At 46.7% G+C, this 15331-nt stretch overlaps 1 protein-coding gene across 6 annotated transcripts in view; it reads right to left on the bottom strand.

The window, feature by feature from the left end:
• The window catches only part of USP9X (ubiquitin specific peptidase 9 X-linked), a 226037-nt gene extending 211585 nt beyond the window's left edge, over positions 1-14452 (bottom strand). For 5 of the 6 annotated variants that reach the window (XM_088451702.1, XM_088451706.1, XM_088451705.1 and 2 more), the window contains exon 1: positions 13923-14452. The gene's annotated coding sequence lies outside the window, so the exon portion shown is untranslated. Of the gene's footprint in view, positions 1-12986; positions 13063-13922 lie in introns of those variants that run through there. The other variant, XM_088451703.1, reaches the window with a different exon arrangement.
• Positions 14453-15331: the final 879 nt, after the last annotated feature.

Here is a 15331-nt window from a genome sequence, read left to right as displayed (position 1 = left end):
CTGAGATAGTCATACGAAGCCATCTAGCCAATGTATGTTTGTTGGCTGGCCATACCTTCATGTGAAATTCATAGAGCACAAATAAGGAGTCTGATTTCTGAAGGGAACTGCTACGGTCCACATAAATCCTGAGGGCGCAGACCACAGCCAAGGAGGCCTCACCTGCCAAGAGGTCTGGTGTTTGAAAGGCCGGTACTAAAGTCTCCTGATTAATAAGGAAACTAGAAACAACTTTAGGAAGGAACTCAGGGCAAGTGTGAAGCACAGCCCTGTCCTGGTGAAATATCAGAAAGGAAGAACGACAGGAGAGCGCTCCCAATTCCGACACCCTCCTGGCAGATGCAATAGTAGGAAGTAAAAATATCTAAAAAAAAAAAAAAGTGTATTAGCAGTTAACCACTTAAGTTCCACCGAGTCTAGAGGACCCTGGAGAGCCACTGGGGAGACAAAGGTAGGTTGAATCTGGAGGACACTCTGGAGGAAGGATATCCGGGAGCAGAGCAATTTTACATTGGAACCACACTGACAGATCGGAGACATGCACTTTCAACAAGGCCAAGCGTAGGTCGAGGTCCAATCCAGCTTGAAGGAATGCCAGGACTCTGGAAATCCGAAACACCTGAGGGTCGTAATCTCTAGTACGACACCACCGGAAATATGTATGACACACTGTGGTACATCCTGGCAGAAGCAGGCTTACGCGCTCTAAGCATCGCGTTGATGACAGAGCTAGAGAATCTTTTAGACCTTAGGAGGGATGTCTCAAGAGCCACACCGTCAAGACAGACGATCCAGGTCCGGGTAAAGGCAAGGACCCCGAGACAACAGGTCCAGACGTTGAGGCAGCAGGAATGGATTGTCGATGGAGAGACTCTGAAGAGGAGTACTAAGGATGTCTGGACAAAGCTGGAGCCACCAGCAGGACAGTGCCTCTGCCTTGTTTGAATTCCCGTAGAACTCGAGGAAGAAGGGAGGGAAGAGGTACACCAACTGGAAGGTCCACTTCATTGACAATGTGTCTACCAAGGTTGCCTCGGCATGTTTTTTTCTGGACCCGTACACAGGTAGTGTTCACTCTAGGTACGGCGAGAGGCAGGGTGCCGGACCCAGAGTTAGGCCACACGCGCCCAAAAAGGGGCGTGTCTGTGTATGACGCATCCCCTTTTCATCACTCCTGGGGCGTGTCCGGCACTAACGGACATGCCGGGCAGCCCCCAAGCGCTGCGGTCACTGAGATTGGATGCCAGGTGCATGCGCCCAGCGTCCATTGACCAGCTGTGACCGCTGCGCCGCCACTTTGCCCACCCGCGGGACACAGCAACCCGCGGGTGGAGGCAGAACCCGCAGGCTGTCTCAGCAGGCCGCCACGCTGGAGAGCAGGCCGCCACACTGGAGGGCAGGGCGTGTTCTGCCCTTCAAAAATCGGGTACGGTGCGGCGCCCTGCTAAAACAGCCTAGCGGGAACACTACACAGGCAGTTTGTGATTGTGTTGGTAGGCCATGAGATGCACCTCTGGGAGACCCCATCTGTTCACTAGGAGTTGAAAACTCCTCTTGGTGAAGCGACCATTCCCCGGGGAAGCACGTCGTGACGGCTGAGGAAGTTGCTTTCCAATTGAGAACTCCCGGAATGAATACTGCCGAAATGGGCGGGATGTGACCCTCGGCGCATGTCAGAATGCTCCCGCATTCATTGCTGCCTGACTTAGAGTACCTCCTTGATGGTTGATGCAAGCCACTGTTGTGGCATTGTCGGACTGAACCTGTACAGGTTTTCCGTCATGCATGTGCTGGGCCAGGTTGAGGGCCCTGTAGACAGATCGAAGTTCCAATATGTTGATTTGCAGGGTTGATTCGACCGATGTCCAACGGTCCTAAATAGGAGTGCAGACCGGTCACTGCGCCCCAGCCCCGGAAACTGGCATCCGTCCCTTGTTAGGATTACCCAGTTTGGGATTCAAAAGGGGTGACCATTGTTAGATAAAGACAGACGCACCTCTGGAGAGAGCACCATCGTCTGAACGTTGATCCGATGGGGTAACCCGCTCCACCTGGAGGATCAGCCTTTGCAAAGGCCTGGAATGGAATGGAGCATATTCCACCATGTCGAAGGTGGACACCATGGATCGCAGAACCTGCATTGCTGAGTGGATCAATACTCGGCAACTGGATACATCTGTGCACTTGTAGTTGAAGTGTGACGATCCTGTCTTATGTCAGAAAGATTCTCTGATCCTGAGAATCCAGCAGGACTGAAGTATACTGTACTTTCCAGTGGTGCACCGCCAACCATTGAAATATTAGATTAATTTTCAAACCCTTAGATTAGAGGACAAATAAGGTTGGTTTAGTATTCTACAAATGTATTAAACAAATGTTCCTGTGCAGAAATCAACAAAATCCTCCTCCATAAATCCAGCAGGACTCTTGAGAATGGATGAACCATTCTCTGTGAGGGATTCAGGAAGGACTTTTTCCAGTTGATTAACCATCCATGCTTGTGCAGGAAAGCAATGGTTAACTGCAGATGGCAGTGAAGCCTTTCTGGGGATCCTGCTAGGAGCAGGTCGCCCAGATATGGCAACAGTCGGACACCCTGACCACGTAGGTGGGCCGCCATGATAGCCATAATTTTGGTAAACATCCATGGAGCTGTGGATAGTTCAAAGGGCAGAGCCTCAAATTGGAAATGTTCCAGTATAGCAAACCTGAGATATCGCTGATATGAGGGCGCTATAGGTACACGTCCTGAATATCCAGAGATACCATGAAGTTCCAAGGCTCCATACCTAGGATGATGGAGCGTAGGGTTTCCATCCTGAACCTGAGTACCCTAAGGAATTTGTTCAAAGATTTGAGGTTGAGGATAGGCCGATGAGACCCATTCGGCTTCTGAACTAGAAAGTAGAATAATAACCAGTCCCTCGCTGAGACAGTGGGACTGGTACAATTCCCCCTGCTTGCAGCAAGGACTGCATTGTAAAGCCTTGTTCAGGTCTGAAGGAGAGCCGGTGTAGAAAAACTGGTTGGGAGGCAGTCTGAGAAATTAAGAGTGCGTACCCGTGAGAGACTACTTCTCTTACCCAAGCACCGTGGTGGTTTGACACTAGCACTGGGTGAACTGGGATATCCCAGAGGGAGGCCTGTCCCGTCAGGCTGAGGGTTTATCCTCAGGTTTTGAAGCAGGGCATCTGGTGTTCCAGTTCTGCTTGGTCCTGGGTTTGGCGGCCCTAGTGGAAGCAGACTGCCTAGGAAAGAACTAACCTTTAGGCTTTCCCCGAGGACGAAAGGACTTAAATGATGTAGTATGAGGCCTCATAAAGTAGTTGCTGAAAGCAGAAATGCAGTTTCTGATGCTGCCAACGTGGTTACAAACTTGTCAAGGTTAGACACAAACAAGATCTTCCCATTGTAGGGTAACCCTTCTAGGCCTTTCTTGGAATCCACATCTGCCTTCCATGAGCGTAGCCACAGGGTACAGCGGGCAGACACAGCCGCGGCCGAGACTCTGGAGGTTAGGAGACAAACATCCAATGTCGCTTCTCCAATATAGGAAGCTGCATCTCGAATGTGAGCAACAGAAAAAAAAAAAAAAAAAGACATTGATCCCTAGAAACATCTGAGGGAAAAAGAGTCTCAAAGTCCGTCAGCCCTGCTCTCTATAGAGTTAGCCACCCATGCAATAGCCATGGTAGGATGGGCAACATCCCCTGAAAAAAAGTATCGATTTCACGCAAGCTTCCACTTTCCTGTCCGTAGGATCCTTCAAGGAAGTAACTGTAGGAATAGGCAACTTAGTGCTTTTAATTAAACGCGTAACATGTGAATCCACCTCAGGGGGTGTTTCCCATTTTGCACAATGAGCCACAGGAAAAGGGTAACATGAGGTCAGACAAATTTGTGGTTGAAACCTCTTACCAGGCAATAGCCAGGTTGCAGCCCTGTGTTCAGCTAGTTGATCCAATAGAGCACAGGTTCTCAAACTCGGTCCTCAAGTTACTACACCTGTGCTCCTGCTGGGTGACCTGCAAAAAGTGACCTGTGTGGGGTCCTGAGGACAGAGTTTGACAACCTCTGCAATAGAGGAAAATCTGCTGAAGTAACTTTCTATCGTCTAAACAGAGGGTGCTTGGATTTAGGGGCTGGCTCTTCATCTTTTTTTAATAAGATGTATTTGACAACTCGAACCAAGGCAGGAATATTAATTTTTGACCGACTCTCATCCTCCTAGAGAGGGGAGTTGGGGTTAGAGAGATCAGCATTTACTGCCTCCTCAGATGATAATTCAGAATCTGAGAGTTGCGTGGACTGTGACACAACACTTAGCGCGCTTACTGGGTAAGGGCTTCTCACCTTGCAACATGGTTTGAAAGGCATTAGATGTAGCCATTAGACTCTGCACGGAGTTAGATAGTACGGTTACCCATGGTGGATACACAGGAAGCCGGTATCGCCTGAACCTGTTGTGGCCACCCTAAAAGGGGGAATGACAGCAGAAACCACCCGGCGGTCCGCAATAGTGGCCAGAACCTGAGAAAATGAAGCCAATGGGGGCTCTTTTGTACAGGTGCTGGGTTGTCTGATGGGCCTGCGGAGTACATTACTGCAGAACCCATCTCAAATCCTCCACACTTAAGCCTGCAGCACATAATTTGCCTGATAGCAGTATGGGTGCAGATGCCTGTCTGTTACTCCTGCCCTTGCTAGACATAGCTGCAGAGTAATATGGCACACAATATGGCACTGGGTATAATGCAACCACTGTGTATGTAAGATACTAGTAGGAATGCAATATACTGGATCCTGTCTGATGCTTGGGTAAGCTGCAGGAGCACGTAGCCCAAATATGGAACAGTGCAACGACAAACTGTATGCGACAAACCTCACATGTACTTAGCTCTATATATGTGAGGTACAGGAAATGTTAGGGCAAAGTCAGAAAAAAAAAAAAGGGAAAGATATATACTGACAGTAGAATAGAAAACAGACAGGCAGCGCTAGCATTAGTCACATACCATGCAGAAACATATTACTGCAAACTGGCACTACAATCAACTACACAGACTCAGTGTCTGGTAGGAAATAGTGCTACATAAGCTGACCCCGGGGAGAGGTATGCAGGGGGATTGGACCACGCGTAGTCCAGAGAGCTGCGACTGCCGATGAGACCCGATGAAGAAAATGGCCGCCGGAGACCTCAGAGGGGGGCGTGACCGGAGGAGGAGAGCAGCTCAGGAAAGCCAGACTGCAGTTGAAAGGCGCGCTGAGCTGGGGGGAGGAGCCACTTAAACAGGGAAGAGTCTCCCCTGGCCAATAATTAACCCTTGGGACGCTGGGTTCCCGCACTAAATTGTCCCTGGTGGTCCAGTGGAGCACAATGGCCGGAGCCTGCGTCCACACTCAACCACCTCCGGTCTGTCCCGAGACCGGAGGTATCGACTGCCAAAACGCGCGGGTCACCACGAGCGGCGACACACCTTACCTATCCCCTGATGTCCGAGTGCAGTCTAGGTCCTCTCCCGGGACCCTGGCTAGCGCTGACCCCCGGAACACCCGCTGAGATCACCAGATCAATACTGGCATCGCAGCATTGGAGGGGTGATGGAGCGGCAGCGCAGATGTCCACAGACAGTCTGCTGCTACTCGCTCTAGTTGTTAAGATAAAATAAAAAGAAATAAGCTTTAGGGGTTGCCTAAACAGCCCCCCCCTGCGAAATAGTGACCCGACTCCGGCCGGGCACCAACGAAACTGATAGGGAGAGTGGACCTAGTGCATCCTGGGAGCTGAAAGCTTTAACTGTGTAGTGCCTGGATTCAGTTCCATCACCTACACCCCAAGGTCTCCCTGTGGAGCCTATGGACCCTGGAGAAGAAAAATTAGAAGTAGAATTTGATTGGTTGCTATGGGCAACATCACTTCTTAATAGAACTCCCATCTTAGTAAATTTACCCCTAATAGTGCAATAGACATCATTCAGGACTGGGGAGTTGGGAAGCCAAACCTTCGACTCAGACTCCTCTATTAGTAAATTCGAGGAGTCAAAGGTTTGGCTTAGACTCCACACCCCTGCAATCATTAGATAGATTTTAGCAATGCATGTGGAAGCAACATGAATATTATGAACATAAACTCACATAAAATTTCTCACAGCATGTTTTATTAGGAGGATTCAAACAATTTGAAAAAGGTGGTAGTTAAAGAATAACTCTGCTAAAACTAAAAAAAATATATTTTCAGTGAGATGTAGTAATAATAAAAGCAAACAGCATAACTACTTGCATCTGCATGGAATTGTGTTAACACCACGAGGTGTGGTATAAGAGATAGACAGTAATCAGATAGACAATGTCCAGGTAGACAGCAGATGTTAGACAGACAACACGTCAACAGGGACAAAAAGGACGACATTAAAATGGTCGACAAAAAAAATGGTCGACACATGAATTATTTATTTTTTACCCCTAATCTTCACCCAAACCCTTCCCTTGGTGCCTAATCCTAACCCTGCCTCCTGGGGCCTGACCCTAACCGTCCCTTCTAGTGCCTAACCCTAACCATGGGGGTAAGTGCCTACCCTAAAAAAAAAAAAAAAATGATGTGCTGACCATTTTCATGTTGACCTTTTGACCCTGTCGACCTACTTACATGTCGACCTTTAGTGTCAATAGTTTGTCCCTGTCGACCTATTGACTGTCTAACATCTGGTGTCTATCTAGACATTGTCCATCTAATTACTATCTACAGTCCGGAACCCCACCAAGCACCTACTCGTTAAAACACAGCCAAAATAATTTGGGGGGAATTCAACTGTTTTTACGTGCCCGCTCTCTTGTATAAAGGAATGGGAGATCTGGGTGAGATATTCAATTGTTTTGGGCTCTCATGCCTCTTCGTGTCAGTCACGCCCATATTGGCCGCGATTCAATTCAACGGAATGCAGAATATTCAATTCAGTTCGCTGTTAAGTAGGAGAATGCCTGTTCTTGCGACTTAACCTGGGTGTTTAGTCGAGAGAACCGGCATATTCTGACTAAAGTGCCCGCCGCGAGGCTGTTAGTGTCGCGCTAAGCAGCCAAACAGCTGCACGGCCGGCACTTATCATATATCTCCTCGTACCCTCAGGAGGGTGAGAGAAGAAATCCTTTAGTCGGACCAAACATCGTGCTGACTTGAATAGCTCTGGGAGCTCCCTCCCGTGGCTATTCATCAGCTCATTGAATTACCGCGTTTAGCTGCATAAAGCGGTTAGCCCCGACTAAAATCCTGGTTAGCGTGCCCAAACATGCTTTTACATGCCCGCTCTCTGGTATAAAGTGACGGAAGATCCGTGAGCGATATTCAGTCAGCACCCACATAGGCCGCTTTTAGCTGTACAAAGCGGTTAAACCCGACTCAAGATCTGGTAGCAGTTTGGGCGCTCAAAACCAAGACTTTTTTACAATTTCTGATTGCCACTTCAGGAGGTTGCAAGCAGAAATATGTGCATCTGCTGCGTTCATGCCCAATCTGAGCAACAAATGAATTGCTCCATCTGGCGCCATTACTAGGCGTGGGCGAAAACAATTACATTTGCATCAGACAAGCGTATGCACACAAGAATTCATTATGTATACTAGACCACAGGTTCTCAAACTCAGTCTTCAGGACCCCAAACAGTGCGTGTTTTCCAGGTCTCCTTACAGAATCACAAGTGAAATAATTAGCTACACCTATGGGTCTTTTAAAATGTGTCAGTGAGTAACGAATACACTTGTGCTCCTGCTGGGTGACCTGGTAAACGTGAGTTGTGTGGGGTCCTGAGGACAGAGTTTGAGAACCACTATACTAGACAGATCATGGATGCACAAACAGTGCACACTACATCTATGGTTCATAGTGCATTCAAAGTGAACCCAAATTTGCATTGCATGTTCATTTAGTATAAACGTTATCAATACATATTTTAGAGAAGAATCGTAGCACAAGTCCCATGAGGTAGATAAAATGCAATATTTTTTATTATTATCCATTTATAGAGACTCACTTAAGTCACTGCCTTATTGGAGCTTACAGTATAAATTCTTTAAACACACAAGTATGCATACGCAGCTTATTATTTTATTTATTTTTTGGCAGGAGACAATTAACCTAACATTATGTTTTTTGGTGCGTGGGAGGAAACCCACGCAATCATGGACAAAACTCTACACATAAGACACCTGGCTGGATTAATAAAAAATCACATTTTACCAATGCGGTGTGGCAATAATGCTAACCAATGTGCTGTTTGTGCATCTTTAAAAGACTGTTTATGATTCATAAGAATGAGTTGGTGACCATCCTGCGGTGACCATCCTGACTAACAATACTGGCAGCAGAATAGAGATGGACAAAATGCAGATGACTTGTTGAGTATTGTAACCCTAAACCATCCCTCCCACAGCCTAACCCACCCCGCCAGCCAGAGCAGTATCTAGGAGTGTGCGAGCAGTGCTGCCGCACAAAGCGCAGGGTTTTGTGGATGGCACAGTCTCTGTCCTCCACATCTGGCTAGCAGGGTGCCTGGAATGGCACCCTGCAGCCAGAATCCCTATGACACTGCAGCCTGTATGCTCCCTCCATGCCTGGCCCCAGACCGAGCCCTTCTCCCAGCAAGCTCTCCTCCTTTCCCTGCCCACTCTCTCCTCCTTCCCAATCTTCACACACAGGACATGCAATTAGAGAGCTCCACCTCCAGCAGCCAGAGCTGCGTTCGCCAGTGCTCCCTCTGCACTGACACCCGCACACTGCCGTTCTGCTTTCCAATTGCCAGCAGGAACAGAGCCATAAGCTGGGGCACGGAGCTGTAAGTGAGTGTGGCCTCGTCTCTTGCACACCGGAGGAGTTGGTTTAATGTACCATAGTGGCTGTGCTAGTGAGCCGACCGGGTGAACCCCCTCCCCGGTGGTGGCTACGTTAGTGAAGTGCTGTGTGTGTTCTTGTAGTGTGTATTATAGTGCAGTGTGCGGTGTAGTGTACTTGCGCTGGCTTCGCCCTTACCTGAGGATTCTTCTGGTAAGGGCACACACCTACACACCCCTACCCCATGTTGTGAGGACGAGTTTAGAAAATGAGTAGTTAACAGAATTGAAATATAATTGCCAGGGACATCACCTGCTTAGCCCCCATCTGCATCTGTTCATTAAATATATTTATATAAGGTAATTTTGCTGTTTTACTATTTTATTTGCTCCTCTGTAATAAATAATAATGTGATAAGTCCACAAAATGAGTGATAACCAGGTTGGAACAGGGAATTCCACGATTTCAGATTATAAACACTGGTTGGGACATGTGCAGGTACCCGGCTGCGCCACCCTCTGTGGTCCTCAGCACAATGTGTGTCAAACTTCGCTACAACATTCCTTCAAGGGGGGCAAGGCATGCCCCCTAAGTAATGAAAACACGGTCCTTCGCCACAAGACCACAACTAATTTTTTGATGCATGCCCAAGGCACGCACCTAATGTCTCGGTTTAAAATAAATATGGGGGGGGGGCACCGATACTCTTTCTGGCACAGAGCACCAAAATGCCTAGTTACAGCTCTGCCTTCAGCAGCCTAACCCAAATATAATCCCAGTAGGGATTTTGACCCATGGGTATGGTCACGATCCCGATTACATCCCCATTAGAAGCCATACAAAATTATGACAGAAGGGAGGAGGTTAAGTCTCAGAGGAGGGGGTGCACGGCAATCTGTTTCCTCTAGGAGCCTACACCATAACATCCCCTCCCCAGACAGTGGCGTTCCCCTCCAGTGCGCATTGCAGGTAAGCGCTTGTATCCCAAGTGCATTACTGGCATTTGCACCCGGAGTTTAGACGCCCAGGCTTTGAGCAATCCCTGCCAGTCAGACATATTGCCATACTCAGTTCCCCGGGAAGATCTCCCCCGGGCACCCATCACTCCAATAATATTCTGACCAGCGGGACGTCGCAGGTCTTTATAGACAACAACCAGCTACACCAATACAGTTATCATCACCCCCGAAGGAAGGTGGAAGAGGTTTTTATACTGCAGCAACCGGTAAGCTTACCATTATAAACATTATAAAGAGGACTAAGGAATAATTCATCTGAATTTTTTTATATATACAGTATAGATTTTAATTTTTTTTAATTATTTATTTTTTCTCCGTTTCTCTTTTCTTTTGGCAGTCAGTACCATAGGAGACTTTGCATTGTTTATATCAGATCTATTAGGCATGTGCATTACGTTATACCGTTGATTATATATTAATTTGAGTAAAGTTCTCAATTGAATACATCATTTATGCTTCGCATTTCTCTTACATATATGGCACCTTCTTTAGGCTCAGCAACTATTTATTCTATGTATGTCAATACGAGATAGGATCATCTCGACTATTACCGCAGCTAGCCACTTACAATACTCACAACCCATTACAGTGAGCGCAGATACTTATTTTTGTAAAAATTAAAATAATGACTTTCATGAGCCTCCTCCTTCAACAGAAAGATACCCTAGCCACCAGGAAGCAGTATTTTATGATGTTCCCTAATATAATGGCTCACTTTATAAAAGTTTGTCTTCGTCCACAATGTGATTTTAGAATATTTTAAAAAACACACTGGCAGAAGTGTAGTCACTACATTGATATCAACCACATTTTTTCTGGGAAAAAATTTGAACTGAAAGAAACTTACAAAACGTAAAATTTGTAGAAATCATGCAGTGACTACCATATTTAAAAAATAAAACTTTTGTCAATATGTGCTGTTCACCACTCTATAATTGAACTCACTCCATGGGCGGTATTCAGTTGTCTTAGCGCACCCGATCTAGTGTCTAAAGTGACGCGAGATCGAAAGTCGCTATTCAATTGAAGACGATCTTCGTGTCGATCGCACTCAAAGAAGTCGGGTTTAGCCGCGTAAAACGTCTACACTCGACCAAAGTGTTCGGTGCAATCGCGAAAAGTGCTGTTTGGGCGCCCAAACAGGTCACTTTTCACGCATTTCAGCTCACACCCACCAGGGGGTGCGAGCTGAAATGCCGGCAACAGCAGCCTATCACTCCCGACAGGAGCAACAATTGAATAGCTCCTTCTGGCGCAAAGGGGGGTTGAATTCCACCCGTTGCATTCAATTCTGGAGTGCACCACTCTATAGTTGAACCAATAAGGCAATTAAAATAAAAAATTAAACAAACCACTAACATCCCTTAGAGAAAAAGAGTTTAAACAGACTAGTTACAACAACAGTTAGGGCGGTATTCAATTGTTTCGCTCCCCCACGCGCCCGACAGGAGCTATTCAATTGTTGCGTCTGTTGGGCGTGATCAACTGCCGGCGCACCATTTCAGCTCGCAGCCCGAGCGGAGTGCAAGCTGAAATGGGCAAAAAGTGACCTGTTTGGGCTGTAGCAGTTTTACATGCCTAAACCCGACCACTATGGGTGCGATCAGCGCGAAAATCAGCAACAATTAAATAGCGCCCCGTGATCTCCCGTCACTTTAGACGGGAGATCCAGACAGCGAAAACAATTTAATACCACCCTATGAATACTAAACATTTTAGATTTGTATTTTCCTGTAAGTGGTCTCTAAACACACTAACATCTACAAATGTGACATAGTACAGTGACATCAGCATCCTGAGGCTACATCACTAAAATTTATACAAAGGACCTGTTTAAAGGGTCATAAATATATATTTTTTGTTTAGAACCAAAAAAAAGCAGAATTGATAACACAAAATGTAGTAGATAAAAGGTGAGCAGAGGAGGTCAGACCAAGAAATAACAGTATATAAAACAATCAAAATTTCCCAGGAATAAGTAAGCAATTGATTTAAGCAGAATGTACTTAATTGGTTAATTATCTACAACAGTGGCACTTAAACTTTTTGAACAACTGTGACCTAGAGTTTAAGTATTTCTTTCTGGCACCCTAGTCCAAAAGTTTCTTAATTTTATAATTGTTGCAGAAATTAACAATAAGTAAATTGTGCTTATATGTCATACTTAGGTTCAGTTATGTGGTGGTGGAATGAGTTGAGCTTCGGTTTGTCCACATATTTAATGATTGGCAGCCACCAGCTCTGGTCTTACCTATCACATGGACTATTAAAAAAATATGATTGGGCCAGTAGTTCCCAAACTTTTTAGAATCACAACGCCCTAGAGTACCAGCATTTTTTTCACGGCAACCCTGTGCCAAAAGTTTCTTATTGAGAATTTCAGCAAAAATTAATGTTCAGCTAAATATTATGAACATGTACTATTATTGTGATGCTTTGAAACTATTTTGTATTTGTTTTGGCTTCCAGTTTCTGAACTGATATGTAATAATAATTTTTATCTGTATATTGTACATGGTGTGTCAATAAAAAGATTTTTTTTTTAAAGAATGAAGTAAATTGTTCTTATATGTCACCCTTAGGTTCAGTTATGTGGTGGCTGACTGGGTTGCGCTTTTTGTCCACATTTTCTGATCGGCAGTCATTAGCACTGGTTTTGCCTATCACACTGACTGAAAATCATTTTATTTGGTACTTGACCACCAACCCGAGGCACCCCTGCAAGTGCCCTGAGGCACCTAATTTGGGAACCACTGGATTAGGCCCTGTACCACCAACCAATGACTGCCCTGCAGCACCCAGTTTGGAAACCACCAATCTACAACATATGTTTCAATACATTAACATTAACCACAGGCAGTGTTACATACCATACACAGTGTGTCCAGATATGCACAAATATTATATACACACAGATACATGCAAACTAATTATCACTTGGGCATAAATATCATTGCTTTAGAAACCTCAGGGAGGAGTAACACTGTGACTATTCATGTGAATGAATAGGCCAGCATAATATTACATGCAACCTGAAACATAGAAAATGCTTTGGTAATGTGTTTTATTCAGCAGAGGTTAGAATGACATCACCAGGACCGGATCTTTAGACTCTTTGCACTAGACACAACTTGGTTGTTACTTACGTGTCCGACAGCAGCTCCCGTCTCCAGGTTAATATGGGCAGAGTGTATATAATGGAGAGAGTGCTGGGGGATTAGGAGGCCAGAACCCCTGAGACTCGGCCCCAGGAAGGGAGACACAGGGCTGCCATGTCAGTACAGTCAGAGGCCTATAGCTGCAGGCAGGGCCTTACTACATGTCTCTCGCTTATCTTCCCCCCACCCCCTCCAAATCACTCCACCTCAGTAATGGCGTTTGGCAGAAAGCAGAAGAGAAGAGGAAAGAGGGAGGAGAGAGAGGACAGGGCAGAGGGAGGGAAGGAGAGGAAATGCTGGCCTGCCAGGAGGGCACAGACAGGGAGAGGCGGATGAAGCGGACAGGTCAGGCCGGGGACTGCTGGGTGGGAGCGGCGTCGGTGCAGCCCACCTCCCTCTCGGAGGCTACGGACAAAGGGTTAAGTGGAAATAAATAAGATATATGGGATGTAAAGAAGGGGGGTATATATGAGTTCAGCAATGGCTCCTGGAGGAGGAGAGAGGAAGAGGAGGAGGAGTAGCGCTGCTGCCGCTGCTAGATCATCCCCAGCAGCAGTCACTGCCCCAGACAGGATGGGGGAGAGCGGAGACGTCAGCCATTTTCCTTTCCACTTCATCATTATCATGTAATAGAGGGGAGGCGGCATCACACACATAACGCACTAATTACACGGGTATGATGAGTGGCACACAGCACAGGCTGGCAGTGCCAGGCAGCGGGCGTCTCTCACGTCCCCCCATACGTGTGACTGGCCCGCCCGGTTACTCAGCATCTGTAAGGGGCCCTTCCTCCTGCTGCCAGGACACCGGCTATAGCACCATACAGGCAGATATACAGTGCCCAGCAATACATAGCAGCCACCTGAGGCGGCACCCAGGTTGTACAGAACAGAGATCAGGGGCCGCTGACGGCCATTTACTCACCGCAAACTAGTGAGCCCTTCTCCCCTTCTGGAGATAAGTGAGAGCCAGCCTGCGTCTCATAGCAGAGGTGCAGCGGGAGCGGAGACACATGTGTGAGCGGCGCTCCCGGCAGCTGCAGCGACAATAATGTCAGACACCGTAATGTATGTATATAGGAGATTACTGGCTGAGCGGAGGCTGTGCAGAGCGGCGCGGTCGGGCAGCCTGGATTCTTTTATGTCCTCCCCCACAACTTCATATACATTAAAACTTCTTCGCGTCGCCTCCCGCGCCGGTAATTTTCCTCCCTGCCGGAGACTCAGAGCCGGTTCCTGAAGGCCTCCGTTACAGTAGTGCTCTGTCAGCAGCCGCCTCTGTGTAATTTCCGCAGCAGGGGGTTCTGTGCGGCGTTTCTCCTCTTCCGCTAATAAATTTATTATACTCCTCTTTTCAGTCTCGCACGGTCTCTCTGTGGCCGGCGGTGCGTTTTTCCTGCGTCATGAGCACCAGCAGCAGCTTCAGCTGAGCACCTCCTCCTCTCCCACCATCATCATCAGCAACCACCTCCTCTTCCTCCCCATGCCCGGACATACACACTGCTCCTGCTGTCACATTGCTGTCCGGGTCACCCAAGCCGGCACACTCACTCACGGCATTTATATTAAAGGTTACACTGACTATAAATATTGGGCTACGTAATATACATAGGCGGACAGTGCATGTAGCATCAACCCCTGGTTACTTCCTAGGGAGGGGAGAAAGAGCTAGCTTTGGAAGGGTTAATTTTAGTTGTATGGCTATAATGTAAAATCATTATTAATATCAAGTCAGGGAGTGCAGCACAATCGTGACACACTCACCCTGCTATTCACTATGAGACAATGATGCGGATTTATCATTCGTTTCAAAGTAGCTCATCTTGCCTAGGCCTAAATTTAGGTACATTCATTTAAGATGGCTCACACTATCTAATCTAGTCATGATCACATGTATAAATATACAAATACTATATCTTGGAGCAGACTACAGCAGAAGTCAGACCTGATGTGAAAGTTTAAATATTATCTGGGAAATTCTTCATAATCTGGTGCTATACAAGCACAAAGCAACAATAATAATGATAATCATTTGATTTAAAGTAACACAGTTGCACTTTATTTATGCTGTTGAGAGTATCATATTGGTTGTGTGTGGCTCTCTGGCAGTGAGTGCACTCTCCTCATGTCAAACTCCCCGCCAGTTGCTGGTGAAAGCAGCATCAGAAAGGGAGGGTTTAAACCCTTTTTAAGGTTTCCACCTGGCTGAATTTAGGTGGGACAGTTCCGATTTGAGGACTCTTACCCATAGTTTGAAAGTTCATGGCTACTTTGTTATAATCAGGTGTGCATGGAAATTAATGGGTGTTGGTAAGAGATGTGGCTAAGGGTTAG

Source organism: Taudactylus pleione, unplaced genomic scaffold (assembly GCF_031769625.1).
Source record: "Taudactylus pleione unplaced genomic scaffold, aTauple2 ptg000026l, whole genome shotgun sequence".
Taxonomy (NCBI): Eukaryota; Metazoa; Chordata; class Amphibia; order Anura; family Myobatrachidae; genus Taudactylus; species Taudactylus pleione.
This window is presented reverse-complemented; position numbering and strand designations above follow the sequence as displayed.